Source organism: Triturus cristatus, chromosome 6 (assembly GCF_964204655.1).
Source record: "Triturus cristatus chromosome 6, aTriCri1.1, whole genome shotgun sequence".
Lineage (NCBI taxonomy): Eukaryota > Metazoa > Chordata > Amphibia > Caudata > Salamandridae > Triturus > Triturus cristatus.
Window position 1 is genome coordinate 658,017,044 of NC_140589.1, and position 17,475 is coordinate 658,034,518.

General features: G+C 43.4%; 1 long non-coding RNA gene across 2 annotated transcripts; it reads left to right on the forward strand.

The window, feature by feature from the left end:
• Positions 1–8,104: 8,104 nt before the first annotated feature.
• Positions 8,105–14,768, forward strand: LOC146817698 (uncharacterized). 2 transcript variants are annotated; one of them, XR_014963015.1, is made up of 3 exons: positions 8,105–8,234; positions 8,739–8,805; positions 13,662–14,768. It is a non-coding gene; the product is annotated as an uncharacterized LOC146817698 (long non-coding RNA). The 2 variants fall into 2 exon arrangements; XR_014963014.1 differs by lacking the exon at positions 8,739–8,805 and having other exon boundaries at positions 8,116–8,234.
• The last annotated feature ends 2,707 nt before the right edge of the window (positions 14,769–17,475 follow it).

The window sequence follows — 17,475 nt, forward strand, 5'->3', positions numbered from 1 at the left end:
CATCCCCTTTTTAAGTGTGTCCAGGGGCCAGACCCCAGGATTATTTCAACTACTTTGCCAAGTGTTTGGCTCTGCAGTCGTGGCGGGCATATGTACTCCTTAGGGTAAATTCCCTCCTGCCCCACGGCCCTGCACTGCGGCATATGTGCCATGTGGATTCATCCATGTTTTGGTCGTGCGAAAGGGGGTTGTTTTTCTAATAAAAAACACATATACCTTTTCAATAATCTTTTGCTCCAAATTAAATGTAATTCACATGTTGGAAAATTGAGTTCGTTGATCAAACATTATTTTTGGGTCTTATCAGATAGATACAATCCTGTCAGAAAATGTAAAAACTAAGCATAAGAATGGCACACAACTCTCTCTCAAAGTAACCATTAATGGCAGCAATTTCAACTATGCACCCTCTGATAGTGCAGAGGGCAGAAAATAAAAAAATATCTTTCATTTTTGTAGTTTGTCACTTCATTCTTGAATGGTTAGTATGTGTTAACACTTTTATGCACTTTTATAAAGAAGTACAATACGTGTGGGTTTTTTGCACACTGCTGACTTTGGGCTATGCTTAGGCAACATTTGGGTGATATTTGTGCTACATTTGGGCTCTTTTCTCTCTGGTGGCCATCTTGGGAGACTTATTTATTATGAAGCTCCCGAATCTTCTCCTTTACTGCAGTATCCTCAGTAGAAAATACTTTCAGTTTTCCACTTCGATGCTATCAAGATGTCGGTCACATGTGCCACACTTTTGGCAAAAATCAGAATGTTAGCACTCTAGTTGTTCATCAGAACACTTTAGTAAACTGCTGGCCACCAGGGAATTAATTGGCAGTCTGCTGCTGGTGTTGAAAGTGCATGTTTCAGTCTACATGTCAGAAAGTATTAATGAAATAGAAGAGGAAGACATTTGAGAAGTCACTTAAAACGTGTCCTATTTTCCTTTCTACAGCACTTACCATAATTTCTATGACAAAACTAAACCCCTCATTTTGTTCCTTTCTATATTAAATGTTTTAAGTTTTACCAGCTGGATTCGATCAAGATGGATTAAGGTGTGCCATAATTTTATCATAAGTAAGATTGTTAGCGCTCTAGTTGTTCTTTAGAGCACTCTGGGAGACTGCAGTAGAACATAAGGGAAGTACAACAGGAAGATATTTAAAACATGGCCTAATTTTTCTTTCTACTGCACTTATCACAATTTATTTGAGAAAAATGAACCCCCTCATTGTGTTTCTTTCTAAATTAAATGGTTTATATTTTACCAGTTTGATTCACTCAAGATGGCTTCAGTAGTGCCATACTTTTGCCATAAGTAAGACTGTTAGCACTCTAGTTGTTCTTTAGAACACTCTGTGAGGCTGCACACAAACACGTAAGAATCACGTGACGGCCTGCTTATGTTGGAAGTAAATGTTTTACTGAGAATGTCAGACTTCATTCTCATATGGTACAGAAACATAGTGTGAATTTACATTAAATATGCTCTCATTTTAGCTTCTGGAGCATCTTCAAAAGGCTCTATGGGAAAATCATGAGAAAATACTTTTTTCTCAATCATGACTGATGCACTCCCAGCAGAAGGCTTTTTCACAGGGTAAAATCACCGTATGACACACCACAATTCGTATGGTTCGTATGGCACCATCCGCAAATCCATATGGCACCATCTTCTTTTTGTGACCCTCAAAACCTGCCATTCACTACAATGAAATTCAATGGGGTCTATCATGTATATTGGTCCCAAAATGGCTGCCAGCACTTTCTGGTTGAAGTGTTGACAACCAATCAGATCTCACCATGAGATCTGTGCTTAGGCTCTGCTCAGATATTCTTATTTGCTTTCTCTTAAATTTCTCACCAATGAATGAACAGATTTATACCAAATAACTGGAACCTTCCTGCCAAATTTGGTGTTAATCCGTCCAGCGATTCAGGCTGCTGTCTTGTTCCAAGCTCCTATGGGAATTAACATGGGAAATTTTATTTTGTTTGACTCCCCTTTCTCTCGGGCCCTACTTGCCGGATCACCCCAAAACATTCCATGCACAACAAGACTCACTGTGACACGTTTTTGGGAAAGTTTCGTGAAGATTCGTCAAATGGTGCCAAGGATATAGGCAAGTCAATAAACTTTTTTCTATAGAAACATGGTCCTAACTATAAATACCAACTGGCTACCAATCTGACTGCAGACCAGCTTCAGACCTCATCAAAACACCTATCTACCCTAGGTTTCAACACAATACATCCTGGACTCTTTACATTCAACATTGCCATTACAAGTACTCTGGGACAACAATATATATGGACACGCCACTTTCCAAATACAGTCTCACTTTCAAACATGCTCCATCATATTTCATCACATAGTGGATTAACCACAAGACCTCTCAGAGTAGAACTTACCATGAAAATTGTGAACATGATTTTAGAGCCTTGCATAGCGTGTCAGACATGATCCACAAAGTACACCTGACCCAGAGATCCTTCTAGCTAATCTGCACCACAGCATTAATAATGCTCTCAACAATATTCCCTTGCCCAAAATACATTCATGAAAAACTGGACTAAAAGCCTCAAATATGTGGTTGGCTGGACCACTGACAACCATAAAATGGACACAGGTTGTTATCTACAGAGAATAAGACTTATGTAAAAGACTTAGGAAAGGCTGTCATACTGAAACAATCTAATATCTTCAAGTACCTTCTGAGGTTTTGCAAGCCCATCATTTCAAATATCTAGGTCTAACTGGCACACAACAAAGAACCATCACCATACCCCTTGGCAATATTGCTCAATTCAAGCTTCCTGCTCATTCATCAAACAAGTGGAAATTGATCAGGAATCACCTCTTGGCCTAAAAACGAAATCTTTATCCTGAAAGTAGAATTTCAGCCTGCAAACAACTGAGCAATTGTTCTCAACTCTTGCAGTTGACATCATACACATCCCTTTGTAGTAGATCTGGTCCTGATCAACTTAAACATGTAATATTTACATCTCCTGAAAAAACCTCAGAAAGTCCAGTAATCCTGCTTCATAACTGCCTTAAATCCTCAAAACCCTGGAAAAAATAATTACTACCAAACATTTAAGTCTAGCTATATCCTCCATGTTCTACAACTAGACTTGAGGCTCCCTGCAGAGAAAAGAATATGCAGCTGCTAACATTATAGAAGGTCTCATTTCTACCTTAAATAAAGCAGTAAGACAGTATTTATTTTACTATCTCTCTGTAGTTGATAATGCCATGGATTACACCAATCATTTTGAAAAGACTTAGGGGCATATTTATGAGTTCAGATGCAATGCGGCACGGGAGCAGAAATTTCTGTGCTTCATTGCGTCATATACTTGCCCCATGGATCTGCTGTATTTATGGTATGGCACACCATGGCGCAAGGTCCAAAGATGCATAAAAAAATTCCAACACAACGGTGTCGGGAATGGCACAAGGAGATGCAAAGTACTCCCTACATGACGCAAAGCTGATTCGCGTGTCATAAAGCAACTCTACAAGCCGCAAATCAGTATTACATGACATAGGAGTGCTTTGCATCAAAGGAGTTCTTGAAAAAGCTATGCAATTAACCCAGCAATGCTCCACAGTACTGAAGCACGAAAGTAGCCTCAGGAAGCCAGTAGGGTAACAACACCACCCCCGAGATACCCAACCATCCAAGAGGAAGTCAAGCTTCAGTGTGGGGGAGAACCAGATTTAAATAAGTGAGGTGACAAAAAATTAACATCTACTATTTGTCAACTCAAAATTGCTGTTAGGGAAGAAGGAGGACATTTGGCAATCCATAGTTGAAAAAAAATCAACTGTGTCACACACACAAAGAGGACCATTCTGAAGTGCAAAAAGCAGTGGCATGATTATAAGCGCAGGACCAAAGAAAAACGGTCCAGGAACCCAAAGGCAGCCATGAGAACCAGACAGAGGAGGACCTGATGTCCAGGAAGAGTTGGATCCGTTGGAGAAGCAGGTGGCATCCCTCATCCCAACATAGTTCGTGGCTGGAGGGGAAGGGCAGGACAGTGCTGAAGTGGAGGACCAGGAAGAACTGCAGGGTGAGTCAAAACATGGGACCAGATATTAGCAAACTGTAATGCAGGGCATTGCAGCAACACACTTTGCTGCACTGTTCTGTGCTGTGCTGCATGAAAAGGAAAGGACAGGAATGCCACACATGTCAACTCATCCATCACATAACTGTGCTTTCCTTGGGTAGTACCAATTTAAACAGTGCAGTCCTAGGCTTGCCCAGTTTCCCAGGTCCATGCATGATGTGCTGCCCTAGTAAAAGTATGACCTCTTAATACTGAGATTTGTAGTGTCATTTACCCCTTCACAAAACAGGACTACAAGTTACAGAATCAAAAGTTGAAAACCTGGACAGGAGCAGCACATCATGAATGGACCGTGGAAAATGTACCGATCTGCTAGTGCCAATGTAGGCCCCCTTGGACCATCACGCAATTGTACTTGTGTTGGGGCTAGGTAGGCAAAAGTATACTACAATGTCAAATCTGTCTTTGTAGAGGGTTAATGTGCCACAGAGAGGGTCTCCAGTTGCTGAGGAGGTGCATGCACTGCAAGTAGTATCACTCAAAAAGCCAGATGTACAGTTACTTGTAAAAATAAATATTTTATGTACCTGACCTGATGTGCTGGGTGGGGTTGTCCCAGGTGTAGGCTGCCATGTATGAGAAAACCCTACCTTCTGGCATGATCATATGGATTTTGGGGATATGGTTGAATGCAAGTGATGCAGAGTGGAGACGTAGATGGTGTGTCAGCTAGGCGGGCCACTGCTAGTGTAGTGCCTTGTAGGTGTGGCCTTGTAGGTGTGGCTGAGCATCTTGAACTGCCAGTGTGTCTGAATGGACAGGCAATGTATTTTTCTGAGGTGATGTGTGAGGGGTGTGCTGCAAGGTAGGCAGAGACGTGTTGGATAGTTTGCCTCTCATGTATTGGGTGTGCAAAGATGCTGTGTGAGAAGTTGGCCTGGTATATGCTGTCCATTAATTAAAGTGGGCACCTTGTACCAGTCCAAGCAAACTCCTTATGGTGACAGGTTAAAGACAACCTTTATTGAAAGCTATCCTAGTGGTACCTATGGAGAGCAGCCTTCAGGCTAAGTCTTGAAGGAATGTAAAGCTGCTTGTTTTACCAGTCTATAATCTCTTGAATGACCAAATGAAAGGACAACCACACCAGGTATATATTTAAAATATATGTATTTAAGATAAAACACACCCCTCTAGTTTCTTTATGAGGCTGGAGTTCGAAGTACTTAAGTTACAAGTCAGTATTCAACAGTAAAAGCACAAATACACTTTTGTGCCCTAGGGGCGTACCAAACCATAGACCAATAAAGTGGTATAAGAACCATGACTGACCTAGACACAAGGCCTAGAGCCTGTAGAAGTGACGGACCACAAGGAACCACCCAAGGTAGTGACACAGGGGACCCACGTGGGACGCGAGCAGTGTGAGAACACAGCCGCAAATCGCCGTTAACTTCTATGGGAAAACTCGCGGTTCGAAATTAAGAGTTTGAGGACACTTAGAGGATGACTACAAGCAAACACTTTTGGACTAAGAGGTGTCTAGGACCAACACCCACGGGAGCACCGGAGTACTCAAGTTACCTCACCCAGGGAAGCCGGGTGCATAGGTTTCAAATGGTGTTGGGTCACGGCATCGTTTTCAGTGGAAGCTGCCAAAGAAGTGCGGCTGCCGTGAAGAGGTGTCCGAAGAGATCCAAACCTGGATTGAGGAAGGAAGGAACCTGAAAGCAGAGGGGACAGAGTCTGGGTCACTTTCCAGTGACCAGGGGCACAATAGTCCAATGCCCACAGATGTCGGGTGCTTCAGGTGAGTTGACGGGTGTCTTGACTCTTCAGCCACGAGGTCCAGGAGGTATCGACAATGACCAGGAGCTGGATTCAAGCTGACCCACAAAGTCTGTCGAGTGCTGCGGTATTCGCGACCAGAATGGACCCAACAAGCCTTGGCAACGGCAAGTCAAGTGGAAATAGTGATTTATACTATTCCTAAGTCCAGTGCGCCATCTAGGGCAAGTCGTAGAAATAACTTGTTATGTAAAGCCACATGTGGTAACAAAGCAGTCACTGTAACAACCGCGTTGTAACCTACCGCATGGTATTTGCTCGCGTAGTAACGTCATACATTCGTATCATGCATAGTAGAAGACAGTAAGATTACCGCAGTCATATTGGTAATGCTGAGTGCTGTTAAGGAATATCAAGGTTCTCCGAGGTGAGCTACTGAAGTTCGTGTTAAAAAAGACATTGCAGTTTTATAGGTTAGTGTATGAGCATAACGAATTATGCGTATATCATGTCTTAAAAGTGTCAAACATCAAGGTGTTAGTTACCCATGTACATACTCGAATGTTAGTCCAATGGCATTTTGGAGTTCAAACCTGTTGTGTGACTTTCGAATATGGTGAATAAAACAGTAAAATGGCCGTCAGAAAAACGTACCATGAGAAACCCGTTCAAATGCACGGATATATACTCAATGATACAACCTTTAGGTGACTGCGCTATGTTCAAACGTGAAGTATTCCCGAGTGAAAAAGTAAAACTGACACTAAATGCGTGTCATTATTGAAGACAAACATTCTCAGAGTGTGACAGTGTGATAAAATTGGCCACTCTAAGGGAGTCCTACCTTACACGATGGTCCGAGTCAACCTGTGGCATCGCTTACAAGTCAGTTCGTCGGCTAGTAGTGGTTTGGAAACGCGAGTGTGCTGCGTATAGAAAGTGATGGGGTCGTTTGGCGGTCACCATCTTGGAGTGTGAAAACATAGTAAAAGAATGTAAACTAATGCCCAAGTGTCAAAAAGAAAAAGAAAACGGTCGGGTACATTCTACCCCAGGAAGGGTCTAGTGTAGGAGTGAACTTGAAGTCATGTGACTAATATAAATGGATAAAAACGCATTGGCACAATAAGATGTGCCAAGTGACAATGAAACAGTGTGTTCTCGAATCATATCTGAGTGGAGTGTGGGAAATCAAACGAAAAAGTTAAACTGGTGATGATTATGTGAAAGTAAGCGCATACAAGCCTCGTAAACAATAGGCAAACAATGATGCCTGTGATCATGTTAATGTGTGGAGTGTTGATTTATGTAATCACTGTCTATGTGGGTAAGAAACGCACGGGTGCGTGGTACACCATATTAACAGAAGAATTAGAGAGGTCATGTGAAGAATGGACACAAGGACCCAATAATGCACAAAATGCATGCAAGAGAGTAAAGCAAGGCAGCTTGGTGTGTAGTGCTGTGTGAAAGGCAAAGTGCAGGATAGTGTGATGTGTAATAACAATAGACATGTCCAGTGGCAGCTGCCACGTACCGAGGGTGGTGAGGCGGGAGGATGCAAAAAAAGAAATAATAAAACACTTACCTTGAGGCGCGATGCAATGTCCTCCTCCACTGGCCATCTCCCTTCCAGGCAAGCTCCAATGCAGGACCAGGCAACTGCACTCAGGAATCCTGGCTCATCTCTCAGCATGAGAGATGCGTCAGGATTGAAGTGAGTGGCCTCTCGCAGTGCTCCTATGAGCACTGGAAGGCCTGCGCTTTCTCTACCCAGTTGGCCGGCCAAGGAAACATGCATATTTTAAAGTGCACTGTCACTGCTCACTGCTGCTGCCACTCGGTAGCATTGGCCCCGCCCCGTCCTGTGCACAAACAACAGTTGATGGACAGAATGCAGAACAATGTCATACATTCACCCCAGTACACAATTCTGGGCCTAAATCCATAATTTTTTTGCTCACCATGCCATTCCAGTTTGAACCCAGCCATATGCAAATCAGTCTTGACCCTGTGCCTCATGGGAACAGTCCAGCTCGAACTGCCAATGTCACGTACCTAAATCCTGCCACCGCTATACACGCCTCTCAGCCGAAGGAGGCTGGCTGGGGGACCTGTGTCGCCGTCTTGCGGGAGTTGCAGTCGGACTGGGAGGAAGAGGCGGGCCAGAATCAAAACGCGCCGCCACAGAAACTACCACTCCCAGAAGCCTGAGCGCCACGTCACGTGCGCTCAGGAAGTGACGGGGAGAACTCCCAGCAGGCTATGTAGGCCGGCGGAGTCGCGGGAGACGCCGCAGATCATCCTAATCAAGTCGGCAATCCCTAGGCTTGGAATCGGACCCTAGTTGCTTCTGAAGTGCGGTAAGGGTGTTGGTGACACCAGCGTAATCCTTGTTTCTCGGTTTGAGAAGGTACAGAGAGTTACACAACCCTGAAAAATAGCGTGCTTCCTGTTTGCGTATTGTCTAGTCATTTTCTTCGATAAGCTGAAACCGGCTCATGACTAAAGGAGTAACGGAGGGGGGTTAAGGGAAAGCTTTCTAAGACATGCCTAATCCTGCCTCATGTATACCACGTGGTATATAAAGACATTTCTACGTATTATCTGTGTGTGACGTAACACGCTGGGAGTACAAACATTGCTCATAAATACTTTGAATGGGTGTAAAGTAACACGCTGTGACCAGAGACATTGTGAATACTTGAATGAGTGGAAATAAACCGAAGTGATTCGACACAAAGCAACGATACTACTTTGTATGGGTGTGCCTAAATGCTAAACACGCTGTCAATCAAAGTGCATTGCTATATCCATTATTTGTGTTAACCTGTGTGGCATGTGTCTTGTTGTCCGTCCTATAACAGGGGGGAGCAGTGAGAGCTGGAAGTTACACCTTCCTTCCTTGTGAAGCCCGAACAAACAAAGAGCATGGTGGGTACGAGGGGGTGCTGAACTACAAGAGGGATTGTTTTAGTGTTCTTCTTGTGTAGAAACCTGAACGCTGTTTCCGTTTTTAGTATGCCCATCAAGTGCCATATATAATCAGTGATGTGCACACTCCCATGGTATTTCCGGTGGAATGTTTGAGATGCCTTCCTCAACCTTCCTAAGTTGACCATAGACGCCAGTTATTTTTCTTTACAGGTATCTTAGACAGAAAGGTTCTTCCATAAAGGTTGATGTTTATGTAGGGGTGAATGTACAAGTTGGTTTGAATATCTCCTTTGTATTTACAGGTCTCCCTCCCCGCTGTCCCCATCCTTTCCTTCCCCCGATTGACCACCTTAATCTTCCGTGCTACTATGGCAATTCGGAATTAAGGGTGTCAATAGGTGGACCCATTTGAGCAACGACCCGATCCTGAGAGGCCTCTGAGGGACCTACGACAGCCAAGCCAGGTCCTCCCTAGACTGGAAACAAGCATCCTAGGACCGGTTTTGGGGTTTCACCCCTCTTCAGCCAGGATAGCTTGATTCCAGTGGTATGGAAAGCATAAGACCGATGTCTGGGCATACCCGTTCCACTCAGGGTGACAAATGCAAAAACAACAGTTGATGGACAGAATGCAGAACAATGTCATACATTCACCCCAGTACAGAAATCTGGGCCTAAATCCATCGTTTTCTTGCTCCTCATGCCATTCCAGTTTGAACCCAGGCACATGCAAATCAGTCTTGACCCTGTGCCTCATGGGAACAGTCCAGCCCAAACTGCCAAGCCAGGTCCTCCCTGGACTGGAAACAAGCATCCTAGGACCCCGTCCTGTCACTCAGTTCAGGTTGGGTCAGTTGCTCAAAAAGAAACAGGCAATAAATAAACTTTATTACCATTTTATTTTTCACTTCTGGCCTGTGGGGCTATGCTCTTCTGCTGAAATGAAGGAGGCGCACCAGGACATGTCTTGGCCAGTGCTGGTCTGCAAAACAACTACTAGAGTAAATGCAGGCACCCTTGCAACATGCTGAAATGATTTCTGCAGTGGTGCCAAGAGGCCAAATTAGCAACAGTGGAGGAAGAGAGCAGAAACATGTAAAGTGTGGCCAATTCTTGCACTCACTCTTTCAGGCAGGGTAGCAAGTTATTTGATCTGCATTGCATGGTCTGATGTTTACACAAATAGGCCCCCCAGTGAAGTCTGAGGGTGTGTTAACAACGTACATGTATTGACATGTGAAAATCCACAAAAGTACAAAATGGCCATATAATCTAGTAGAAACTTATGTTACACATATTCCTGTGCGGTTGAAAGTTGAATGAATAAATACGCACTTATATAGCGCATGGCTACCCGAGGGCATCCCAGCGCTTAATGTGGTGCCTCAGTCAGCAGGCACTACTCAGGAGAAAAGGAACGTTTTCTGCTGTTAGGTTCCAGGTGCATATGCTCAGGAATTCGGTTCCATAGCTTGGCTGCATTGTATGAAAACCACCGACCTCCTGTTCAAACTCGCTTAATCATAGGCACTATGAGTAAGCCTTTATGATTGGATCTCAACATCCTGTTAGGGTGATAAAGTTGAACCATAGACTGGATCAATGGGGAGCCTTTTGCAGAGATGGCTTTGTGAACAATGCACATCGCCTTAAAGCTAATTCTGGCCTGAATGGGAAGCCAATGCAAACTGATAAGGGCTGGTTTGGCTGAACTGCGTTTGAGGATGTTCATTAGTAGGCGGGCAGCACAGTTCTGAACGATTTGTAATCTGTTGGTAGTTTCCTGGGGTGCACCGAGGTATACTGCGTTTGCATAGTCCAGTCGCGAGAGTATCAGCACCTGGACTAACACCCGTCTAGCATCAAAAGGAAGAAGAGGAAGGATCTTCCTTATCATCCTGATAAGTCCGTAACAACTAGCTGCAACTTTATGAGCCTGTTCTTTTAAATCTAGCTTACAATCAAGCCAAATTCCCAGACTCTTAATCTTAGTTTTTGGTACAGGTGGAGGACCCAGACAGCTGGGCCATGATGCATCAATACTGGCAGGGAAAGTATGCCCAAGAAGCATAAGTTCTGTTTTTGCTCCGTTTAATTTAAAAAATGACTTATCAATCCATTCAGAGATCTTTCCCAAGCATGATGTAAGACCAGGCTCAGATTTGTCCTTCTGACTAAGGGAGACCACTAATTGCGTATCGTCGGCGTAAGTGACGATCGGGATCCCCCAAGGATACACTAATTCAGCTAAAGAACTCATGTAAATATTAAACATGGTGGGACTTAGTGATGATCCTAGGGGGACTTCACACTGCAGAGGGATACACTCTAATGCAACTTCGCCTTCATAGATGCAGAAGCAGCGATTTTCAAGGAAGGGCTGAAGCCAGTCCAACGCAGCTCCTGCCACACCCACCTCCTTAAGTCTCTGAATCATAAGTTGATGATTTACAGTGTCGAAGGCTGCGCTAAGATCTAACAGTATCAGGCCAGCGCAGCCTCCGTCATCCATGATTTTCCTGGTCTCTTCCATCACGACAATAAGGGCCATCTCAGTACCCTGTTGGCATCTAAAGCCTGTCTGAGAGGGATGCAGACACTTATTGTCTTCCAGAAATGTTGACAGGACCGAATTGACATGTTTTTCAGCAAGCTTGCTGATTCCAGGCAACAAGGAAATGGGGCGATAGTTCGCCTAGTCCTCCGGGTCAAGGTTTGTCTTTTTTAAGAGTGCCTTGACCCTAGCCTGTTTCCAAAGAGGAGGCAGCACTCCGCTAAGGAGGGAAGAATTTATCACATCCCGTATGACTGGAGAAACTGTTTCAGGGATTAGATTTAGAATGGACGGAGGGGCAGGGTCTGTGGGAGAGCCCGATTTCAGTTGTCTGAGGAGTTCCTGCGTGGATGATAAGGAAAGAGGGGGAAACTCTTCCAACAAAGTTAGCTGTTTCGAGATGACACCGTCATTAATGGGGTTAGAATGTGAAAAAGTCTTATAGATCTTTTGGACTTTGGCCGTGAAATATTCTGCGATTTCATCACATCGCTGCAGGGAGCTATCGGGTCCAGAGATAGGGCTGGGAAGTGTAAGAAGAGATTATGTGATTTTAAAAATTTCGTTGGGGGAGTTGTCTGCGGAGACAATCTTATCATGGTAATAGCTCGATTGAGCGGCCTTTATTTCTTTTTTGTACAATTTAATTGCCTATCTGTACTTGGTTTTTTTATTCGCTGAATAATCCGTTCTCCGTTTCCTTTCCAATTTTTTGCACGCCTGTTTGAGTTGCCTCAGTTTCTGAGAATTCCAGGCTTTTTTGTTGATTCCCACTCGATGAAAGGATTCTTTTCTGGGAAGCACTGTATCTAGAGAACATTCAAGCCAGTTATTATAATTATTATTGGCAATAATGGGGTTAGCCTGAGGTAAGTGGACTGAATTATTTAACTCAGTGATCCACTTTCCTACCGGTAATTTGGACCAAATGCGACTACATTTTCTTATTTTTGCGAGTGGCAACAGGGAGTCAGATAGTGTCCATGTAATGGAGAGTAAAAAATGGTCTGGCCAAGGGACCGGGATAGGGTCAGCCACCGTGAGGTTCTGTACATTAGTAAAAATAGGATCAAGCAGATGGCCATGATCATGCGAAGGGCCAGTCACTTTTTGCTTGAGTTGAAATGTGTCCAAGGCTTCAATAAGATCAAGAGTGGCGTTAGAAGACAATTCATCGAAGTGTATATTAAAATTGTCCAGGATAGAAAAATTAGGTAGGGTGCTCGCCAAATTGGCGACAATATCTGGGAGATCCTTGCAAAAATGACTAGAGGTATTAGTGGGAGAAAAGCTAATTGAGAAAGCTAAACTCTCACAGTCAGGTAAGGGATTATTAGTAAACCTACATCTAAACCTACATCTAAAAATATTTTTGTAGATGATAGCAATGCCCCAGCCTCGGCCGATATCTTGGTCTTGACTCAAAATGACATAGTTTGGGGGCAAAGCTCGGACAATAGCATGATCAGATTCCTTATTTAGCCAGGTTTCAGTAAGAAACAGAACATCGGGGCTATTGTCCTCAATGAGTAAGTGTATCTCAATAGCATATACATATGGCTAACAGAGGGGAGTTCAACAGGGGTTCTGGCCCCAGGGCCCGGTCTGGCGCGGACGGACGCAGACGGGCTTGGATTTTGGCATGCCTTCGGCGCGGCAAGCTCGCTGCGTGCGTCCGCTGCGCGGAAGCGTCATCGACGGTATTTAAAGCCGATTGGTCGCGTCAGCGTCTACAACTAGACTGCTGACCTAGATTAATGCGCAATGAGAACTTCCCCCTCGAGCATTGAACACAGCTCGTGATCCCCCCAAAAGTTTAAACAGACACAGTAGCAGCAATGAATTAAAATATGCTTTTTTTAAAAACTCAGTGCAATAAAAAAACAGCGCTTCACTCAAGAAAGGTGCTCTAACTAATGGCGAGGCACCAAACGCGGAAGCGTCATCAGCGGTTTTTAACCCCTTGAATGCCCATGACGAGCTGGACTCGTCATGGGCCGCGGTGGCGCTGTGCCCATGACGAGTCCAGCTCGTCATAGACCCCGCCCGCTAATGCAACGGCCGGCACAGGGCGGGGAAAGGGGCGGGCACTCAAGGGGTTAAAGCCGATTGGTCACATCAGCGTCTACAACTAGACCGCTGACCTAGAATAATGCACAATGATAATTCCCCCCTCGAGCATTGAACACAGCTCGTGATCCCCCCAAAAGTTAAGACAAATACTGTCCAAATGTTACAGAAATCACTTATGTCATAATCAATCGTGGAATCCTCTTAACATATTTCTATTTCTTTCCAGAGGGACAAACCATACTTTCTGGAGATCAGCCTGTCAATGATGCCCAACCTGTTGAGGACATCATCCTGACCCCTATGGATTAAGACACCTTCCAACTGCTTCTGGACACTTTTGACAATTCTCCTCTGAAACTGACAAGGGAAGACAATGTTGTTGGGACTCCAGATGAACCCTTAAACTTAAAATAGACTACCAACCAAACTCTGGGTACCCCTAAGTTGCTTTTCAACGGCGAGTGGTAGGAGTCCAGCAGCAGATGGCTGATGAGGTTGGGTCAGGGTTGGAGACCATAGAGTGCACTCTTGATGGAGTCCACACCTACTCTTGGCTTCACGGGATTGATGAGTTCGTAGCTGACATCCCTTCTGCCATGATGCAGAAGGAACAACAACACCAGCCTTCTACACCTGACATCAGTGAAGTTGTCAGGCAGCTGGGGACCCTTAATACAACCATACAGTCCCTGGAGGCACTGACTCCTTCATAGCAACACGTGCCCTTAATAGCAACATCGTTGCTTTGTTGGCTAACCATCAAACTCTTGCCAGGGACTTCCATGTTACCTTACTGGCACTTTGAATTGTTGTAGGGGTTATAGGAGTCACATCTTCTGCCTCTGATCGTGTGTGTCTGAGGATAGTATCATCTCTCAGCTGTTTCCTATTCAAAAGCCACAACGTCCAAGGGAAGAAGAACACGCATCAGAGGAGGAAGAAGTAGTCTTCATTAGTTTCCAATGAAGAACAACCCGATAAACATTTGTGCATGCCTTCTGGACATGTTTCCTATCTGCCCTGTGTAGAACATCATGCCACCCTCTTTGTATGCCAGGACAGTACTCTTAGCTTGTGCTATACTTGATTTTGTCCACTTGTCCCCTAAATCCTATTCAACACCTGATAATGACAATGTTCTCCTCCTTATTGAGCACACAATGCACATTTAAATGTGTTGTAACATGTGTAAAGCAATTGATTTTTACACACAATCCCTACTTAATTTGACATTTGTTTTAGAAAAACTTTCCAAAAACAAACTCTACTCACATGTGGTGATGTGCAGATAGGAACCTCTGGAAGAAAATAAATATGATTTTTGGAAAGCATATTCAGATTTGTATAGTTGTTCTTCAAAGATGTAGATACATATAGTAACTGTAACACCCAATGTCTCTTTTATTAAGCTGAAGAAGAGAGAGCGCAATTTAATTGGACATGCTGCATTTGCTGTACATACACCAATACACCCATTGCAATGTTATGATGAGCAATGTGTACGCATAAATAAAAGTTGCGATTGGTACAGACAACCTCAAGGTCATTTTAAATCCGCTCACAACTTCACATAATCATAATCCAGCTACGCTGTAATCAGGCGTCGCAGCACACCCAGGATGCGATAGGCATCTTGGGTGGGAACCCAATGATGAAGCATGCCACCAACTAAGTTGGTGGGTGAGAGTTCTTTTAAATAGCAAACCGGTTCCCCTGGGCCATGAGTGAATGGTATTTATGACGATAGGGCCTAATACTAGATAGCATGATGTTGTTTGGTTTTGATGTATTAAAAGGGAAGAGGAACAAGCCTGCTGTTTCTCACTCCGTTTTTGTGATTATTCGAATGTGTACTTTACCAAGGTCATATCGGGGTGTATCAACAAGATGTAGTTGGTTAATAGACGCACAGTGAGATTGTTCTGGTAATGTACACATACATTTATCACCTATGTGTGAGGTATGTGAAGTCAAAAAACTGTAACAAATGTCAACATCAGAGTTGCAATATAAAGATTACAACATAATTTCCAAAAACAAAAACATAACCAACAATAAAAATCCTCTGGAGGGTTGTACCAATACTAGCCAGATAACCCTGCCCATAGTCCTCATGGATTTGCCTTGTACTTGTGCCACAGAAGGGCGCACAACAACACCTTCGCTCCCTGTGTATATTCATAAGTGTTGAGTAACTCAAGACAGGCCAAAATAGTTGACTTATGTTACTCTACCACAGAGAGGCCTAACATGTTTAGTGTGAGTGCCTCCACATATCAAATCATGTTTATCATAGGTGGAAGAAAAGTGAAACTGTATGAAGGGGGGAATGGAAGACATATATGAAAACGTTGTTGGCTCTACCTAAGTGAGCTGCATGATCTGGCACACTAAGCAATAATTCCAAATAATGATGGACGTTGTCCAGGCAGGTGTCACTTGCTGCACATTTAAAATCCACACAACAAAGTAGACCTGCTTGCACAATGGTACAAGGGGGTAGGTTTTAGTGCTTTGCAGCAGTTTAGGTCACAATGCAGGGAGAGAGCAGCATTCTGTTAAAAAACAAAAAAACACATATCCAATCATTTTCACACAGTGTGGAACAGTAGTAGTCTACCTGTGATGTGCAGTGTGTAATCTCACTTTCTGAGCTCCACCTTCAGTGTCTTAAGTATGGAAATGTTTCTATACAGAACTTAAATCTGATCGAGACTTACAGTTGTTCAGAGGCCTCTGAAAAAGCAACATATACCCAAAAAGAACTCCGGAAAATGTGTCTATCATGTTCCCTACTCAACTAACACAATATTACCAATGTGTAATAACCAAAAAACATCCAGCTAGAGTACAATGAAACATATTTATTAATCTAATAAAAGTACTACCTACAAAAAACGAACTAAGCCTACCTATCCTGCATTAACTATCCTTAACACTAGCCTATACTAACTAATCTAACTCTACACCGATTTTTCCACCATCCACACATGGCAAGTAAAACATCAATACCCCCACCCCCTTTAATATACATAGATCAGTACAACCCAGATATCAACTACATCCTAAAATTAAACTAATTACACATAGACGACCGCACAAATACACTTTTTTTGGTATTTTTGTATTTATTTTTCATGTTTTTTTACTGATCTTACATTTAAAACGTCAACTTCCACCCACTAAAAAGCTTACCCTACTAAGTACATACATAAAAACTACTATACAAACTACTTACTTATCTTAAACCTATCTAGCTAAACCTATACTAAAACCTTACTATCACTATGCCTACTAAGAAAATAAACAAATTAACTACAAAGGAGAGAGAGTAAGATTTGAGTCGCTATCTTTTCCAGTGACTCCTGGCATTTCCAAAGTATTTGCCTTATGCTGGACACCTCATTCTCCAAGGGACCCATTCTCGTGTCCATTCGTCTCTTCTATTTCACTAGTTAATAGTTGAAGGTGGAGGGTGGGCCATATCTGACCCTCTTACTCCCTGTGACTGGCCTGGTTGATTCGCATGAGTCATGGAGTCAGCTGTGTTGCTGCTTGCCATCCTGGCTCACTGTTCCCACAGGGGTCTACTGTGGGCCAGACCTACTCCAGATCCCCAGATTCCATTGGCCTTTGTATTTTCATAAAATTATTCAATTTTGGCATAGCCATGCACCATCTTCCTGACGTGGACATACAGTGTCCCTGGACCCTCAAATGTTTTGGCCATGTCTGCTGTCATGGTATCTTGGGAGTAAATGTAGAAAGATTTTAGCTAAAGATGCAAATGTACATGACATTCACCAAATGTAGAGTTACATTTACATACATTCATAAATGCCAGTCTACTCCTACACCAAGTCTTGAGATACGTATATGTACCATATACCTTCATTTCAATGGCATCTAATAATACAATATTTCAAGCTGACTCAAGTGAGCTAGGTGTCCAATATATCTATGTAGTCACAATTAATTTACATGCATAACTCATTCATGTCCTGGTCCTGATATGTTTACTTTTGGTGTTGGCCTTGCAT